The sequence below is a fragment of the Aegilops tauschii genome, chromosome 1 (assembly GCF_002575655.3).
Source record: "Aegilops tauschii subsp. strangulata cultivar AL8/78 chromosome 1, Aet v6.0, whole genome shotgun sequence".
In the NCBI taxonomy this organism is placed as follows: Eukaryota; Viridiplantae; Streptophyta; class Magnoliopsida; order Poales; family Poaceae; genus Aegilops; species Aegilops tauschii.
The window spans coordinates 44,824,694-44,842,813 of NC_053035.3; positions in this window are offsets into that span (position 1 = coordinate 44,824,694).

Below are 18,120 nucleotides of genomic sequence, written 5' to 3' on the forward strand. Positions count from 1 at the left end.
ATGTTCTTGACCGCTGTCCAGTGATCCACTCCTGGATTACTTTGGTACCTCCCTGCAAAACTTATAGCAAGGCACACATCAGGTCTGGTACACAACATGGCATACATGATAGAGCCTATGGCTGAAGCATAGGGAACATCTTTCATCTTCTCTCTATCTTCTGTAGTGGTCGGGCATTGAGTCTTACTCAACTTCACACCTTGTAACACAGGCAAGAACCCTTCCTTTGCTTGATCCATTTTGAACTTCTTCAAAACTTTGTCAAGGTATGTGCTCTGTGAAAGTCCAATTAAGCGTCTTGATCTATCTCTATAGATCTTGATGCCCAATATATAAGCAGCTTCACCGAGGTCCTTCATTGAAAAACTCTTATTCAAGTATCCCTTTATGCTATCCAGAAATTCTATATCATTTCCAATCAATAATATGTCATCCACATATAATATCAGAAATGCTACAGAGCTCCCACTCACTTTCTTGTATATACAGGCTTCTCCAAAAGTCTGTATAAAACCAAATGCTTTGATCACACGATCAAAGCGTTTATTCCAACTCCGAGAGGCTTGCACTAGTCCATAAATGGATCGCTGGAGCTTGCACACTTTGTTAGCTCCTTTTGGATCGACAAAACCTTCTGGTTGCATCATATACAACACTTCTTCTAGATATCCATTCAGGAATGCAGTTTTGACATCCATTTGCCAAATTTCATAATCATAAAATGCGGCAATTGCTAACATGATTCGGACAGACTTAAGTATCGCTACGGGTGAGAAAGTCTCATTGTAGTCAGTTCCTTGAACTTGTCGAGAACCTTTCGCAACAAGTCGGATCCATTACCGTCAGCGTCAGTCTTCTTCTTGAAGATCCATTTATTCTCAATGGCTTGCTGATCATCGGGCAAGTCAACCAAAGTCCATACTTTGTTCTCATACATGGACCCCATCTCAGATTTCATGGCTTCAAGCCATTTTGCGGAATCTGGGCTCACCATTCCTTCTTCATAGTTCGTAGGTTCGTCATGGTCTAGTAACATAACCTCCAGAACAGGATTACCGTACCACTCTGGTGCGGATCTTACTCTGGTTGACCTACCAGGTTCAGTAACAACTTGATTTGAAGTTCCATGATCATCATCATTAACTTCCTCACTAATTGGTATAGACGTCACAGGAACCGGTTTCTGTGATGAACTACTTTCCAATAAGGGAGCAGGTACGGTTACCTCATCAAGTTCTACTTTCCTCCCACTCGCTTCTTTCAAGAGAAACTCCTTCTCTAGAAAGGATCCATTCTTAGCAACGAATGTCTTGCCTTCGGATCTGTGATAGAAGGTGTACCCAACAGTCTCCTTTGGGTATCCTATGAAGACACATTTCTCCAATTTGGGTTCGAGCTTATCAGGTTGAAGTTTTTTCACATAAGCATCGCAGCCCCAAACTTTAAGAAACGACAACTTTGGTTTCTTGCCAAACCACAGTTCATATGGCGCATCTCAACGGATTTTGATGGTGTCCTATTTAACGTGAATGCGGCCGTCTCTAAAGCATAACCCCAAAACGATAGCGGTAAATCAGTAAGAGACATCATAGATCGCACCATATCTAGTAAAGTACGATGACGATATTCGGACACACCATTACGATGTGGTGTTCCGGGTGGCGTGAGTTGCGAAACTATTCCGCATTGTTTCAAACGTAGACCAAACTCGTAACTCAAATATTCTCCTCCACGATCAGATCGTAGAAACTTCATTTTCTTGTTACGATGATTTTCAACTTCACTCTGAAATTCTTTGAACTTTTCAAATGTTTCAGACTTATGTTTCATTAAGTAGATATACCCATATCTGTTTAAATCATCTATGAAGGTGAGAAAATAACGATACCCGCCGCGAGCCTCAATATTCATTGGTCCACATACAGTAGTATGTATGATCTCCAATAAATCAGTTGCTCGCTCCATAGTTCTGGAGAACGGCGTTTTAGTCATGTTGCCCGTGAGGCATGGTTCGCAAGTACCAAGCGATTCATAATCAAGTGATTCCAAAAGTCCATCAGTATGGAGTTTCTTCACGCGCTTTACACCAATATGACCCAAACGGCAGTGCCACAAATAAGTTGCACTATCATTATCAACTCTGCATCTTTTGGCTTCAACATTATGAATATGTGTATCACTACTATCGAGATTCATTAAAAATAGACCACTCTTCAAGGGTGCATGACCACAAAATATATTACTCATATAAATAGAACAACCATTATTCTCTGATTTAAATGAATAACCGTCTCGCATCAAACAAGATCCAGATATAATGTTCATGCTCAACGCTGGCACCAAATAACAATTATTTAGGTCTAATACTAACCCCGAAGGTAGATGTAGAGGTAGCGTGCCGACGGTGATCACATCGACTTTGGAACGGTTTCCCACGCGCATCGTCACCTTGTCCTTGGCCAGTGTTCGCTTAATCCGTAGTACATGTTTTGAGTTGCAAATATTAGCAACAGAACCAGTATCAAATACCCACATGCTACTGCGAGATCTGGTAAGGTACACATCAATAACATGTATATCACATATACCTTTGTTCACCTTGCCATCCTTCTTATCCGCCAAATACTTGGGGCAGTTCCGCTTCCAGTGACCAGTCTGCTTGCAGTAGAAACACTCAGTCTCGGGCTTAGGTCCAGACTTGGGTTTCTTCTCTTGAGCAGCAACTTGCTTGCTGTTCTTCTTGAAGTTCCCCTTTTTCCTCCCTTTGCCCTTTTTCTTGAAACTGATGGTCTTATTGACCATCAACACTTGATGCTCCTTCTTGATTTCTACCTCCGTAGCTTTTAGCATTGCGAAGAGCTCGGGAATTGTCTTATCCATCCCTTGCATGTTATAGTTCATCACGAAGCTCTTGTAGCTTGGTGGCAGTGATTGAAGAATTCTGTCAATGACGCTATCATCCGGAAGATTAACTCCTAGTTGAATCAAGTGATTGTTATACCCAGACATTCTGAGTATATGCTCACTGACAGAACTATTCTCCTCCATCTTGCAGCTGTAGAACTTATTGGAGACTTCATATCTCTCAATCCGGGCATTTGCTTAAAATATTAACTTCAACTCCTGAAACATCTCATATGCTCCATGACGTTCAAAGCGTCGTTGAAGTCCTGGTTCTAAGCCGTAAAGCATGGCACACTGAACTATCGAGTAGTCATCAGCTTTGCTCTGCCAGACGTTCATAACATCTGGTGTTGCTCCTGCAGTAGGTTTGGAACCTAGCGGTGCTTCCAGGACATAATTCTTCTGTGCAGCAATGAGGATAATCCTCAAGTTACGGACCCAGTCCGTGTAATTGCTACCATCATCTTTCAACTTTGCTTTCTCAAGGAACGCATTAAAATTCAACGGAACAACAGCACGGGCCATCTATCTACAATTAACATAGACAAGCAAGATACTATCAGGTACTAAGTTCATGATAAATTTAAGTTCAATTAATCATATTACTTAAGAACTCCCACTTAGATAGACATCCCTCTAATCCTCTAAGTGATCACGTGATCCATATCAACTAAACCATAACCGATCATCACGTGAAATGGAGTAGCTTTCAATGGTGAACGTCATTATGTTGATCATATCTACTATATGATTCACGCTCGACCTTTCGGTCTCAGTGTTCCGAGGCCATATCTGCATATGCTAGGCTCGTCAAGTTTAACCTGAGTATTCTGCGTGTGCAAAACTGGCTTGCACCCGTTGTAGATGGACATAGAGCTTATCACACCCGATCATCACGTGGTGTCTGGGCACGATGAACTTTGGCAACGGTGCATACTCTGGGAGAACACTTTTATCTTGAAATTTAGTGAGAGATCATCTTATAATGCTACCGTCAATCAAAGCAAGATAAGATGCATAAAAGATACACATCACATGCAATCAATATAAGTGATATGATATGGCCATCATCATCTTGTGCTTGTGATCTCCATCTCCGAAGCACCATCATGATCACCATCGTCACTGGCGCGGCACCTTGATCTTCATTGTAGCATCGTTCTCGTCTCGCCAATCTTATGCTTCTACGGCCATCGCTACCGCTTAGTGATAAAGTAAAGAATTACTGGGCGATTGGATTGCATACAATAAAGCGATAACCATATGGCTCCTGCCAGTTGCCGATAACTCGGTTACAAAACATGATCATCTCATATAATAAAATTTAGCATCATACTTTGACCATATCACATCACAACATGCTCTGCAAAAACAAGTTAGACGTCCTCTACTTTGTTGTTGCATGTTTTACATGGCTGCTACGGGCTGAGCAAAAACCACAACGATAGTTTGTCAAGTTGGTGCTGTTTTAACCTTCGCAAGGACCGGGCGTAGCCACACTCGGTTCAACTAAAGTTGGAGAAACTGACACCCGCCAGCCACCTGTGTGCAAAGCACGTCGGTAGAACCGGTCTCGCGTAAGCGTACGCGTAATGTCGGTCCGGGCCGCTTCATTCAACAATACCGCCGAACCAAAGTGTGACATGCTGGTAAGCAGTATGACTTATATCACCCACAACTCACTTGTGTTCTACTCGTGCATATGACATCTACGCATAAAACCAGGCTCGGATGCCACTCTTGGGGAACGTAGTAATTTCAAAAAAATTCCTATGCACACGCAAGATCATGGTGATGAATAGCAACGAGAGGGGAGAGTGTTGTCCACGTACCCTCGTAGACCGAAAGTGGAAGTGTTAGCACAACGCGGTTGATGTAGTCGTACGTCTTCACGATCCGACCGATCAAGTACCAAACGCACGGCACCTCCGAGTTCAGCACACGTTCAGCCCGATGACGTCCCTCGAACTCCGATCCAGCCGAGTGTTGAGGGAGAGTTTTGTTGGGGTACGTAGTAATTTCAAAAATTTCCTACGCACATGCCAGATCATGGTGATGCATAGCAACGAGAGGGGAGAGTGTTGTCCACGTACCCTCGTAGACCGACAGCGGAGGCATTATCACAACGCGGTTGATGTAGTCGTACGTCTTCACGATCCGACCGATCAAGTACCGAACGTACGACACCTCCGAGCTCTACACACGTTCAGCTCGATGACGTCCCTCGAACTCCGATCCAGCCGAGTGTTGAGGGAGAGTTTCGTCAGCACGACGGTGTGGTGACGATGATGATGTTCTACCGACGCAGGGCTTCGCCTAAGCTCTGCAACGGTATTATCGAGGTGTAATCTGGTGGAGGGGGGCACCGCACACGGCTAAAATATCGTATATCAAGTGTGTCTAGAGGTGCCCCCCTGCCCCCGTATATAAAGGAGCAAGGGGGAGGCCGGCTGCCTATGGGCGCGCCAAGGAGAGGGGGGGGAGTCCTCCTCCTACTAGGAGTAGGACTCCCCTTTCCTAGTCCTACTAGGAAAAGAAGGGGGGAAGGAAAGAGAGGGAGAGGGAGAGGGAAAGGGGGCTGCGCCCCCGTCTCCTAGTCCAACTAGGACTCCTCCTGGGAGGGGGCGCGCCACCTCCTGGCTGCTGCCCTCTCTCTCCCCTCAAGGCCCACTAAGGCCCAATACTTCCCCGGGGGTTCCGGTAACCCTCCGGCACTCCGGTTTAATCCGAAACTTCTCCGGAACACTTCCGGTGTCCGAATATAGTCGTCCAATATATCAATCTTTACGTCTCGACCATTTCGAGACTCCTCGTCATGTCCGTGATCACATCCGGGACTCCAAACAACCTTCGGTACATCAAAACATATAAACTCATAATAAAACTGTCATCGTAACTTTAAGCGTGCGGACCCTTCGGGTTCGAGAACTATGTAGACATGACCGAGACACCTCTCCGGTCAATAACCAATAGCGGGACCTGGATGCCCATATTGGCTCCCACATATTCTACGAAGATCTTTATCGGTCAGACCGCATAACAACATACGTTGTTCCCTTTGTCATCGGTATGTTACTTGCCCGAGATTCGATCGTCGGTATCTCGATACCTAGTTCAATCTCGTTACCGGCAAGTCTCTTTACTCGTTCCGTAATACATCATCCCGCAACTAACTCATTAGTCACAATGCTTGCAAGGCTTATAGTTATGTGCGTTACCGAGTGGGCCCAGAGATACCTCTTCGACAATCGGAGTGACAAATCCTAATCTCGAAATACGCCAACCCAACAAGTACCTTTGGAGACACCTGTAGAGCACCTTTATAATCACCCAGTTACGTTGTGATGTTTGGTAGCACACAAAGTGTTCCTCCGGTAAACGGGAGTTGCATAATCTCATAGTCATAGGAACATGTATAAGTCATGAAGAAATCAATAGCAATATACTAAACGATCGAGTGCTAAGCTAACTGAATGGGCCAAGTCAATCACATCATTCTCCTAATGACGTGATCCCGTTTATCAAATGACAAGTCATGTCTATGGCTAGGAAACATAACCATCTTTGATCAACGAGCTAGTCAAGTAGAGGCATACTAGTGACACTCTGTTTGTCTATGTATTCACACAAGTATTATGTTTCCGGTTAATACAGTTCTAGCATGAATAATAAACATTTATCATGATATAAGGAAATAAATAATAACTTTATTATTGCCTCTAGGGCATATTTCCTTCAGTTAAGGTGTCCACTATGACCCAAACTGCATCGTTGCCTCGCTGAGTTTTAGGTAGCCCTATGACAAAATCCATGCAGACATCATCCCATTTCCATTGTGAAACTGGCAATGGTTGGAGAAGCCCGGCTGCCTTCTGTTGTTCTGCCTTCACCTTGTTCCATATGTCGCAATAGGCCACAAAATAGGCAATGTCTTTCTTCATTCCATCCCACCAGAATATTTGCCGAAGGTCTTCATACATTTTAGTACCTCCAGGGTGAATAGCATACGAAGATTCGTGTGCTTCCGACAGGATTTTCTTCCTTAAACCCGCCTGACTGGGTACACAAATCCTTCCACGGAATCGGAGGGTACCATGTTGATCCTTAGAAAAGTCTGATGTTTGTCCTGCTAACATACTCTTGGCACGTTTTTGCAGGACGGTGTCACCTGGCTGGGCCTTGCGGATCTCTTCCTCGAGTGTAGGTACAACTTCCATAATATTAGCAAGACCAGCATCAACTATGACCAGGTTGAGCTGAGCAATCTCCTCTTGATGTTCAGGAGGCAAGGATTCCATTATGGTATTCAGGCTGACAGGCTTTCGGCTGAGTGCATCGGCAACCACGTTGGCCTTACCCGGGTGGTAATTTATTCCAAGATCATAGTCCTTGACTAACTCAAGCCATCTTTGTTGATGAAGATTTAAATCTGGGTGAGTAAATATATACTTGAGACTTTTGTGGTCGGTAAAATTTTGGCACCTCTTCCCAATGAGGTAGTGTCTTCAAATTTTTAGAGCATGAACCACCGCGGCCAATTCCAGATCATGATTAGGATAATTTCCCTCGTGGGGTCGTAGCTGTCGCGATGCATATGCTACCACCTTGCCTTCTTGCATAAGTACGCATCCAAGACCCTGTCTGGAGGCGTCGCAGTACACATAAAAGCTGCGGTAGATGTTTGGAAGAGTCAACACAGGTGCTGTCGTCAGCCGGATTTTTAGCTCATTGAAACTTTTCTCACAGTCCTTAGTCCATTCAAACTTCTTATCTTTCTTGAGTAGCTCCGTCATGGGTTTAGCAATCTTGGAAAACCCTTCAATGAAACGACGGTAGTAGCCGGCTAATCCAAGAAAACTCCAGATTTGTGATACGGTTGTGGGTGCCAACCAATAGAGCACATCCTTTACTTTGCTCGGGTCCACGGCTATACCTTCTGCGGACAACACATGTCCAAGAAATCCAACTCGCTTGAGCCAAAACTCGCATTTACTGAATTTGGCGTATAGCTGATGGTCACGCAGTCGTTGTAACACAGCTCTGAGGTGTTTTTTGTGCTCTTCTTCACTTTTTGAGTATATAAGTATGTCATCGATGAAGACCACCATGAATTTATCGAGGAATTCCATGAATACTTTATTCACCATATGCATGAAGAAGGCAGGGGCATTGGTGAGACCAAAGGACATAACTGTATATTCATAAAGACCGTACCGAGTAGTGAATGCGGTCTTAGGAATATCTTCCTTTTTAATCTTGAGTTGATGATATCCTGTCCTCAAATCAATTTTGGAGAATACCTTGGCCCCACTGAGCTAATCAAACAAGTCATCAATCCTGGGCAGTGGATATTTATTTTTGATGGTGACATCATTCAGCTGCCGGTAATCCACACACATGCGGAGGCTGCCATCCTTCTTATCCACGAAGATAGCAGGTGATCCCCATGGTGAAGAGCTGGGACGGATATATCCTTTCTGGAGCATTTCATCAAGCTATTTCTTTAGCTCCACTAATTCTGATGAAGGCATCTGGTGATACTTCTTATATAACGGTGCGGTTCCGGGCACAAGATCTATTGCAAACTCAAGCTCTCGATCGGGCGGCATGCCTGGCAGTTCTTGTGGAAATACATCAGGAAACTCACTGACCACAGGAATTAATTCCAACTCACCAGCCACAGTGGTGAAGACCATTTCTTTCTTGGGTATGCTCCTGCGAGCATAGAATTTGGTAGTCTACCCCTCTTGACTGGTCAAAGTGACTTCTCGGGTCGCGCAATTTACGCATACTTGATATTGGGTCAACCAATTCATTCCCAAAATAATGTCCTGCTTTACAGACTCAATGATTATCAAGGATGTTGGAAAACGGGCTCCGTTGATATTGATTTCCAGATTACGGCAGACTAGATTGCTCCTGATCAAAGATCCCGGGGATTGTACCAGCATATTCTTGCCCAAAAGCGAACAAGGAAATTTGTTTTGGGAACAAAACTCCGCGAAATAAAAGTGGGAAGCCCCAGAGTCAAATAAAATTACGGCAGGTATGTTATTAACAAAAAACATACCAATGACGACTTTGAGATTCTCTTGGGCTTCGTCTGCGGAGAGATGATGAACGTGCCCAGTGATGTTTTGCTAGGTAGGGTATGACCCCATAAAGTTGACTTGTGGCCTGAATAGAGCATTTGCCTTGCCGTTCTTGGGACACTGTCTGGCATAATGTCTGGTTTGCCCACAACTGAAGCAAGAACTGTTGCGATGGCACTCTTCTCGCACCGGGTTGGTCACGACATTCTTGACTTGTGTGGTGGTTTTGTTAACATTCTGCTGCAAATTGGGCTTGTACTCCACCTGAGTATGCTGCCAGGTACGAGCCTTTTGCACTGGCTGCACTTCCTTCCTTGGCTCGAACTTGCGCTTGTGATCGTTATTAGTAGGCCTATTATCCGATGCGAGCTTGTGCTCCCTTTCAGCAATGAAAGCCTTGTTTACCAGAGTTTGGAAATCTGGGAAATCAAACATACTGAGGGTACATCGGAGTTGCGGGTTTAATCCCCCAAGAAACCTGTCAATCTTTCTTTCTTCGGTGGCCACGTCATAAAGGGAGTAACCGGCCAATTGATTGAACTTTTGCAAATATTCACCCACAGACTGACTTCCTTGGAGGAGCGCGAGAAATTCACGCTGTTTAACCTTCATAATTCCAGTAGGAATATGATATTTCCGGAACTAATCCTTGAATTTTGCCCAGGTGATTTCTTCATCGGCAGGCCACATGGGTTTTGCATTTTCCCACCATATGGCGGCAGCGCCTTCAAGATAATGAGTTGCAAACGGAACTTTATCATCTTCTTCAGTACGAGCAATCTCAAGCTTCCTCTCAATGGTTCGCAACCAATCGTCTACATCCAAGGGATCAATAACTTGACTGAAACTGGGAGGTTTGGTTCTTTGAAAATCTGATAGCTTGGAGTGATGACCGTTCTGATTTCCATTTTGTCCAACCACAGCTTGCACACTCCTTAATATTTCAATCAGATCATTATTCCTCCTTTCCTCAAACATACGCAGAATTTGCTCGGTGGAGGGAGGATTTGGCGGTGGAGGCGGTGGTGAAACGTACGGCTCGGGGGAGTGTCCTGCCTGTCGTGCGGAACGACGAACAGGAGCATCGTCATGAGCGTCGCTACTGCTGCCTCCCCGCGTCATCCGATTGTGGATTTTTCCCAAGACAACACAACCAAGATGAGAAACATCCAAAATAAATTGGGGAAAAGCCAGCAACAAAGCCCGAGAGAAAGCGAAATAACGAAGAAAATACGACAAATAAAATAGAGTTCCAACATAATTATACATAGACTCATACATGAAAGATAAACAACATGCCAAGTTCAACTACTCTCATACATGAAACGGAGCATCATGACTCGTACGACTACATCCCTACATCATCCTGACGACTGCGGATACTCAAACGCTCTACTGCTCTACTGGTGCTGCGGGGTCCTCTCCTGAAGCGGACTCGGGTCCTGAACTGACGACGTTAACTGAAACCTCTGGGTTAAAGGTAACACGACGACGCTGCCTCGAGGGCTCTCCCTCTGGGGCAGGTGTAGGGTGAAGCATCGGGGCTACAGGAGTAGTGAGAAGTGAAACCCACTCAGCAGGAGCACTGAGAGGATTCACGGTCGAGGTGCCCGAGCTACTCGGAGGAGTAACCGGTGAAATAGGTGAACTGAACTGGATGGAATATAAGGGGTAAATCCCGTAGAGGATGGAGTAGTGAAAGATCTAGTGGTGGCTAAAGTAGTACGAGAACGAGTCAGCTCTCGAGCCAGCTCGTGCATCATAAGGCAGCTAGAAGTGATATAACGAGAAAGGTGGCTAGCAACACTATCAGACTTCGGACCAATGATAGGAAAACGGACACGACCATTGTCGTGCAGAGAGGGATAGTAGTGGAAACCTGGATGGTTCTGCATCCGGACCTCATTATAACGAAGCTCGATAAGGACCTCGAATGCAGCAAACTGGACGGCCTGGGAAGCAGTAGAAGCAAAACTGCTCCGAGAGGTACGGGTGTAAGTGCTGGAATCAGAACCGGTGCGCAGAGTAACCACTGCGTGATACTCATACATTGAGTCTGCTAGACGCTCCCGGTACACACGATAGACTGGCTCGTCACCGAGGGGGTACAACCGACATCACACGTTATGAAGGAGATGCGGCGACGTGTACGACATCAGCTGCCACTGGTATGGATACGACACCGGAGCCATCTACACTCACAACCATTAGTAGGTTAGCATAAAAATAAAACGAGTGCATACAATGCAATAACCAGCTACAAATGCTACCGACACTCAACTTAAACTCGTAACTAAAGTCCAGTTAACACGTCGTAGTCTAGTGTGGCCTACAGTTAGTGCAGCTCTGGTACCAAGCGTTGTGGCACCCCGGCTCAGAGCAAGCAGTTTACCATGCATTGCCAGCCCAGAGACCATGTCTTCTGGCAACACAAAACATCTTGGTACAGAAAACAACCGCTTTATTGATGCTAGCGGATCATAATTCATATTACAACAGGTGGCAAGGCCAAGCGGCACACACGGTGCGGCTGAACAATATGTACATTATTTAGTGAACATAAAGGGGGCCTCGATCATAACAACTACGCGACAGCGGAACGACGTCGTAGCAGAACTCCATAGCACAGGGACACCGATGTGGACACAATCCAGACTTGGACAGCACTCCTTTCCAACGAGACTTTCCTGAAAGCTGACATGACACGCCAGATCAGTACATTGAATGTACTTGCAAGCTCATGACAAACATAAACATAATGACAAGCAATATCATAATATTTAACCAATTGCTTTACTAATACAACATCATAGCATACATGCAGTGATCATGATCTTGTGATATAAGTCCCTCGGACATGCTTACCAAACGGTGATCGCTCTCGGATCACAAACGGACCAACCTCTTGGTCTTTGATCGGGTTACCTCGTAACCAAATGGTGATCTTACCGAGATCACAAACGTACCAACAACTTGGTCTCCATCAACACAATGTTTTCCCAAACATCATCTTCTCAACGGTGCCAAGTTCATTTCTTAGTGTGCAAAATTAATTAAACGTTGACCCATGGTGTGACCTCCTTTCGAGCGTGTCTGTAACTATGGACTCGGCTATCGATAGATTTAATACAATCTGGAGAGGTAGCGCACTGTACCCACACCACAGAACCCATGGCCTCGCACTCCCATTCGGGTGGACCAACGGCGTTCCGACGAAACCTCTCCATTGCCATGACACTCTCCTGGCCACTCCGACTCACTCCCCACTGGGCTAGTCCTGGGTGGCCCCGTGTCTACCAAGGACACCAACGGCCACCGTCGTGGCAAAACATAAACGGTCCCAAACGGGGACAACGTACCATAACAACAACAACGGGCACACAAGGTTATGTCTGCTTACTGGGCTAGGGTACCGCACGCCCATAACCTTCCCTCGTTGGAGGCACCGACCAGAGGCATGACAACAGACCGAATAAAGGCCTTCCCATAAAGGCAAATGTGGTTGCACTTGGAAAACTCGATTCAGTGGCACCATGACCCGATCAATGATATGTCCAAGTTGAGTTATTATCAGGTTCAACTTAAGGTGAAAGTAATCGGTGTCATGATATGCCATGAAAATGCATCACAAACATGTGCAGCATATATCAACGGAATTAACTGGGTCAACCATATCCACACTAAGCATAGACATCAACATCTCATAACACCTCCCTCGTTATGATTTATCATCACTTTAAACAGAATCTTTAGTTAGCAAATTTATCATTTATCTCATTTAAGAAAATAACTAAAAATAATAATTACTTATATCCATAACCATATAACTTCTTCATAACAAATATTACTTCTAGTTACTTAACCAACTAAATTAGCTTCAAACTTCTGTAAACTAAGCATATCAACTCAAACAAGCAACCAACAGAATATACATATTATTCTAGTGATATAAATGCATGGATTAAACCATTAATTCAAGTTGAAAAAACACAAATATTGTAATGGCACCACGAAAATGTTGCTGTGGCTTGCCTTAGTACAGATGAGGTTCACAATCCTCTTGGTGATCCTCAAGACAAGCTTCACTTTCTGAAAACAATTATAAACACAAAAAGAAAACATCAAGTACCCTTCTGAAATTCACCAAAAAATCTAGAAAGCAGAGAAAAATCTCATTTTTGGTGAGCTACTAGATTTCTGCATAAAGAACACAATGCAAAAAGAATCAATTCATTTGGACTTATGGTTAAAAAGTTTTGGCTGTTTGAAGCTCTCTGTATAAAATTGAATTTTGAATTTAAATAAACAGAACTGGGGGGGGTGACGTCGAAGGCGTAAACCTCGCGGGCGCCACCACTCGTACCGCTTAGGGCACGTATAGAGTGGCTGACTAGCGGGCCATGCTAGTCAGGTGAGAGGGAGGGGCAGAGGGAAACAGAGGGCGGCGAGGCTCCGCCGGAGCACACGCCGGCGAGGAGGGATCCTTGGCCAGAACTGGAGGGAGGGATCGAAAGAGCAGACGGAGGGGCACCTGCCTGTACCCGTAGGTTAGCTAGGGGTGGTCGGACGGCGTCGCAAACGGCCTCTTCAGCGGTGACAGAAAGTAGAGGTCGCCGGAGTTGGAGACGACGGCGACTAGAGGCAGCACCAGGGGCTCCAACCGTGCGGAACGGCACCACCGAGGCACGGCGGAGGCCCTGGAAGGGTGGCCCGAGCCTGGGAGGGGATCACCGGCGAGCTCGAGCTCGGGGACGGCGGCCCGCGGCCTGCCCGGCCGGGCTACGGCTTTCTACGAGTTTGTGGAGTGTGTGTGAGGAGTGGATGATGCTCGAGGCGGCTAGGGAGAGCTCTATTTATAGCCGAGTGATGAGAGGGGCTCGGGCTTCGCCGGAGGACACCTGGACACGGCGCCCGACGATGAACGACCCCAGTGAGCGAGGGGAAGGCGACGCAGCTCACGCGGGCACTGTGGGCGAGCGGAGACGAGCACAGGAGCGAGGGTGTGGCGACAAACACAGTGCGTAGCACACTGTTGGGTTGGCCGGACCGCGCCTGTGCTCGCTGCGGCGAGCTCCGGCGTCGGCGAGCGCAAGGAGAGAGTTATGAGGGTCAGGACGATGATCGGGGCGAAGTTTGGCAGGGCGGGGAAGCAATCACGCGAGCAACAGAGGCGCGGGCGCGACGCAGAGCGCGTCGGCCGTATGCCAACACGCCTGGACGAACACGGTCACCGCGTGAACTCTGACCTCAGGCCGAGCTAACCCTAAAGTTCATGTCTGGCGTGTAGTCCATGGTAGATTGAGAGGTTACCACACTTTGGTTTGAGCTCAGGCGCAGTAACATGGATTTCAACTTCCTGGTAAGTTTCTGGACAGTAACTTTGAGAGCTTACTGTGGTCAAAATACTGGGAGTTGGGAGCTGGGCTTTGGAGGTTAGCAATCATCTACTAAGGTGATGATGCACAAGAAAATTCAGCCACAATTGAGCAAGTAAAATGGTAGTTGCTGTAGAAACTACCATTTCTGTCCAGAACAGAAAATATTTTCTGTAGCAAAAATATTCCAAAAAGTGCTGAAATATTTTTGCTCAGGAAGGTGCCCTAGGGTTCAAAGAATATTTGGGAATTTTCTCAGATTTTTGCGGGCAAGAAAAATTGGGGTTGCTTTGGAACACAAGGGGCTAGTTAGGGTTTTAGAGAGAAAATGAATATTTTTCATTAGAGAAAAATATTCATAATATTACTTTGAGATGGATCAGAGAAGAAATGATGGCTTAGGGAGAGAAATAAGTCACTTGGGTGAAAGTCAAGGGGGTACCCAAGTGTTTAAGTCCATCTGAAGCGATTCAAAAATTTCAAATTCAAATCCAAACCAACCGAAAATCAAGCAACGAGAAGAGGGCAAAAACCAGGCTATCACAGCCGAGTATGTAGCCATATGTGATGTATGTCAGAGAGTGAAGGCAGAACATCAGAAGCCAGCAGGATTACTGCAGCCTATGCCGATAGCCGAATGGATGTGGGATAAGCTTGGCATGGATTTCATCACCGGATTACCCAGGACCCGATCGGGATATGATTCTATCTGGGTAGTAGTGGATCATTTGACCAAAGTGGCTCACTTTATCCGAGTGAAAACCACCTATACAAGTTGAAGTTGGCCAAGATATATATGACCAAGATCGCATGTCTGCATGGAATTCCGAGGACCATCGTATCAGATAGAGGAACGCAGTTTACTTCGAAGTTTTAGCACTAGTTGCACCAGACTTTCGGTAGCAGGCTAGAGTTCAGTACAACTTTTCATCCGCAGACAGATGGACAGACCGAGAGAGTCAATCAGATTCTGGAGGACATGTTGAGAGCTTGTGCGCTAGATTATGGATCCAGTTGGGATGATAATTTGCCCTACGCGAAGTTCTCATACAACAACAGTTATCAAGCCAGTTTGAAGATGGCCCCTTTTGAAGCTTTGTATGGAAGGAGGTGCAGGACACCGTTGATGTGGGATGAAGTTGGAGACCGTCAGTTCTTTGGACCAGATTTGATCAAAGAGTACGAAGAGAATGTTAAGTTGATTCAAGATAGACTAAAGGTAGCTCAGTCCAGACAGAAGAGTTATGCAGACTCAAAGGGCAAGGAGGTAGTCTATGAAATCGGAGACATAGCATATCTTCGTATGTCACCTCTGCGAGGAGTTAAACGCTTTGGTGTTAAGGGAAAGTTAGCCCCGAGATTTGTAGGACCATACCGAGTTTTGGAGTGTATGGGAGAGGTGGCCTACAAGTTGGAGTTACCCGAAGGACTGTCAGGAGTCCATGATGTGTTTCACTTTTCTCAGTTGAAGAAGTGCCATGCTGAGATGGCCGATATCCCTCTGAGTGATACAGTGCCCCTGGAAGCAATACAGTTGGATAGCAATTTGACTTACGAGGAGACACCAGACAAGATTCTCGAGTTTGCCAGCCGAGTCACACGCAGCAAGGTTATCAAGTTTTGCAAAGTTCAGTGGAGCCACCATACCGAGGATGAAGCCACCTGGGAACGAGAAGAAGGCCTACGCAAAGACCACCCAGACCTATTTTCTAGCCAACCCGAATCTTGAGGGCGAGATTCATCTTAAGGGGGGTAGGTTTGTAACATCCCAAATTTTCAATTTGGAATGTTATACATAGGTCATTATATGCATATCATATTTTATCTGCATTTCGTTTGTGATCCTAGAAATTCTAAGCAACTCAAGGACCCACGGAGAGAGTTGGGGATTTCGTTTATTTTCAAATTTGAAAAGAGGATCATTTTGGTTTTAATTATTTCTCTCTCCAAAATATTTCGAATATTAAAATAAAAGAGAGGAGATAAAATGTCTTCTCCAAAATAAAAGAAATATTGGAGGAAAAATATTAAAATCCAATAAATAATTTTATTTGGATTTTATTTCTATTTTATTTGAATTAGAAAAATATGCATTTTTTCTTTTCAAAATTGCATTTTTAGGCCAGAAAAATGTTCTCTATGTTCTAAATATTTTATTTAGACGGCCAAAATTGTTTTAGGAATTTTTAGAATTTTTCATTATATTTATTTAGGATTTTTTCTTTTAGGCGGAATTTATTAAAAAAAACGCGTCGCCCGACTGGGCCAACGGCCTAGCCGAGCGGGCCGAAGCCCAGCGCGGCGCCGCCTCCCGCTCCGGCTCGGGTGCGGACTCCCGAGCGCCGCCGCCGCCACGGACGCCGTGTCCGTCCCGAAGACGCGCCGCCGTCCCTCCCCCAAGTCGGACCACCCCCCCGAGGCCTTTAAATACCCCCCCGCCGCCTCCTCTCCCCACCCCGAGCCCGCAGCCCCGCCGCCGCAAGCACCGCCGCCGCAGCCGCCGCCCCGCCCCGCCCGCTTCCCCGCCGCGCCGCGCCGCCGCCTCGCCGTCCGCCGCTGTTGACCCTGCCGGCTTTGTTTTGTTTTAGGTATAAAACCGTTCGGTTTTTATAAACCCTTGTTCGGTTTTTTTATTAGATAGGTTTTCTCGGTTTAGTTTATTTTGTGGACATTCGTTTGTTAGTTCGTTTTAACGAACGAATTCGTTCGTTAGCCTCTGTTAGCGGATGTCTGTCAGATAGTGTTTTTTCTATTTTTTTGCCAGGGACCTATCCGTGAATTTTTTATCGCAGATTAGCCCCTAATTTTCTAACCCTCGTAACTCTTTAACCGTTCGTCCAAATCCAGTGAAACCAACATCAAAATCTTCATCTCGAGCCCCTCTTTTTGGTTAAGAAACTTGAACATGGTTTTGACAATTTAAAATTTGGTTTCAAGCATATTTGAATTCAAAGTTCTTTTGACCGTAGTTCAGTTCCGTAGCTCCGATTTGATTGATTCTTTTTGCAGATCGAAGCTCTTCAGTTGGACTTTCACATTGGATCTTCTTATTTGAGTTTTACACTTGAATCTATGCTTGAGTGCTTATGTATGCTATTGTTTGTTTGCGATAGAATTCCCGGAGTGCGAAGCGTGCTACTACGAGTCTCTAGGGTTTGCAGATCGTCAGCAAGGCAAGTAACACATTGATCATACTCTTTTCATACTCAGTTTTTATGCATTAGTTACAATCCTCAAACACTGCATGGTTAGGATGTGATTAACTTGTGGGTATTGGGAAGTAGATGATGATGTAGAACCTATTGCTCCTTTTATTATCAAACCTTGGGAGTTACTTCTACGTTATGCTTAGGTTGCTATGCTATGCTCGTAAACATGGTTTGGTTTGAGTGATCCATGACAGATGTGAGATTATTAATTAATGGTTAACTTAAGGTGGCTACTTAAATACACATCTGGGTGGATTGGTTGCGGGCATCTGGGGATATACCAGTGTTGTCCTTTGGTTCGCCACCCAGGCTCAAAGGGATCATAAGATTATTCATGCTAGAAACTTCCGTGTGCAGCCACAAGCTATTATGGGCTCTAGCATAGTTGAGTATGTTACATGACCTCTTTTAGTGGTAGGCTAGCAGATGTAGGGGAAAGTAGGTGTAACTGTCTACCCAGAGTAAACAGTTAATGCTTCTGAAAGACTGTGTCTCGGTCATCCGTTTCTCAAACACCATGTAGTGCGAGAAATCCAACGG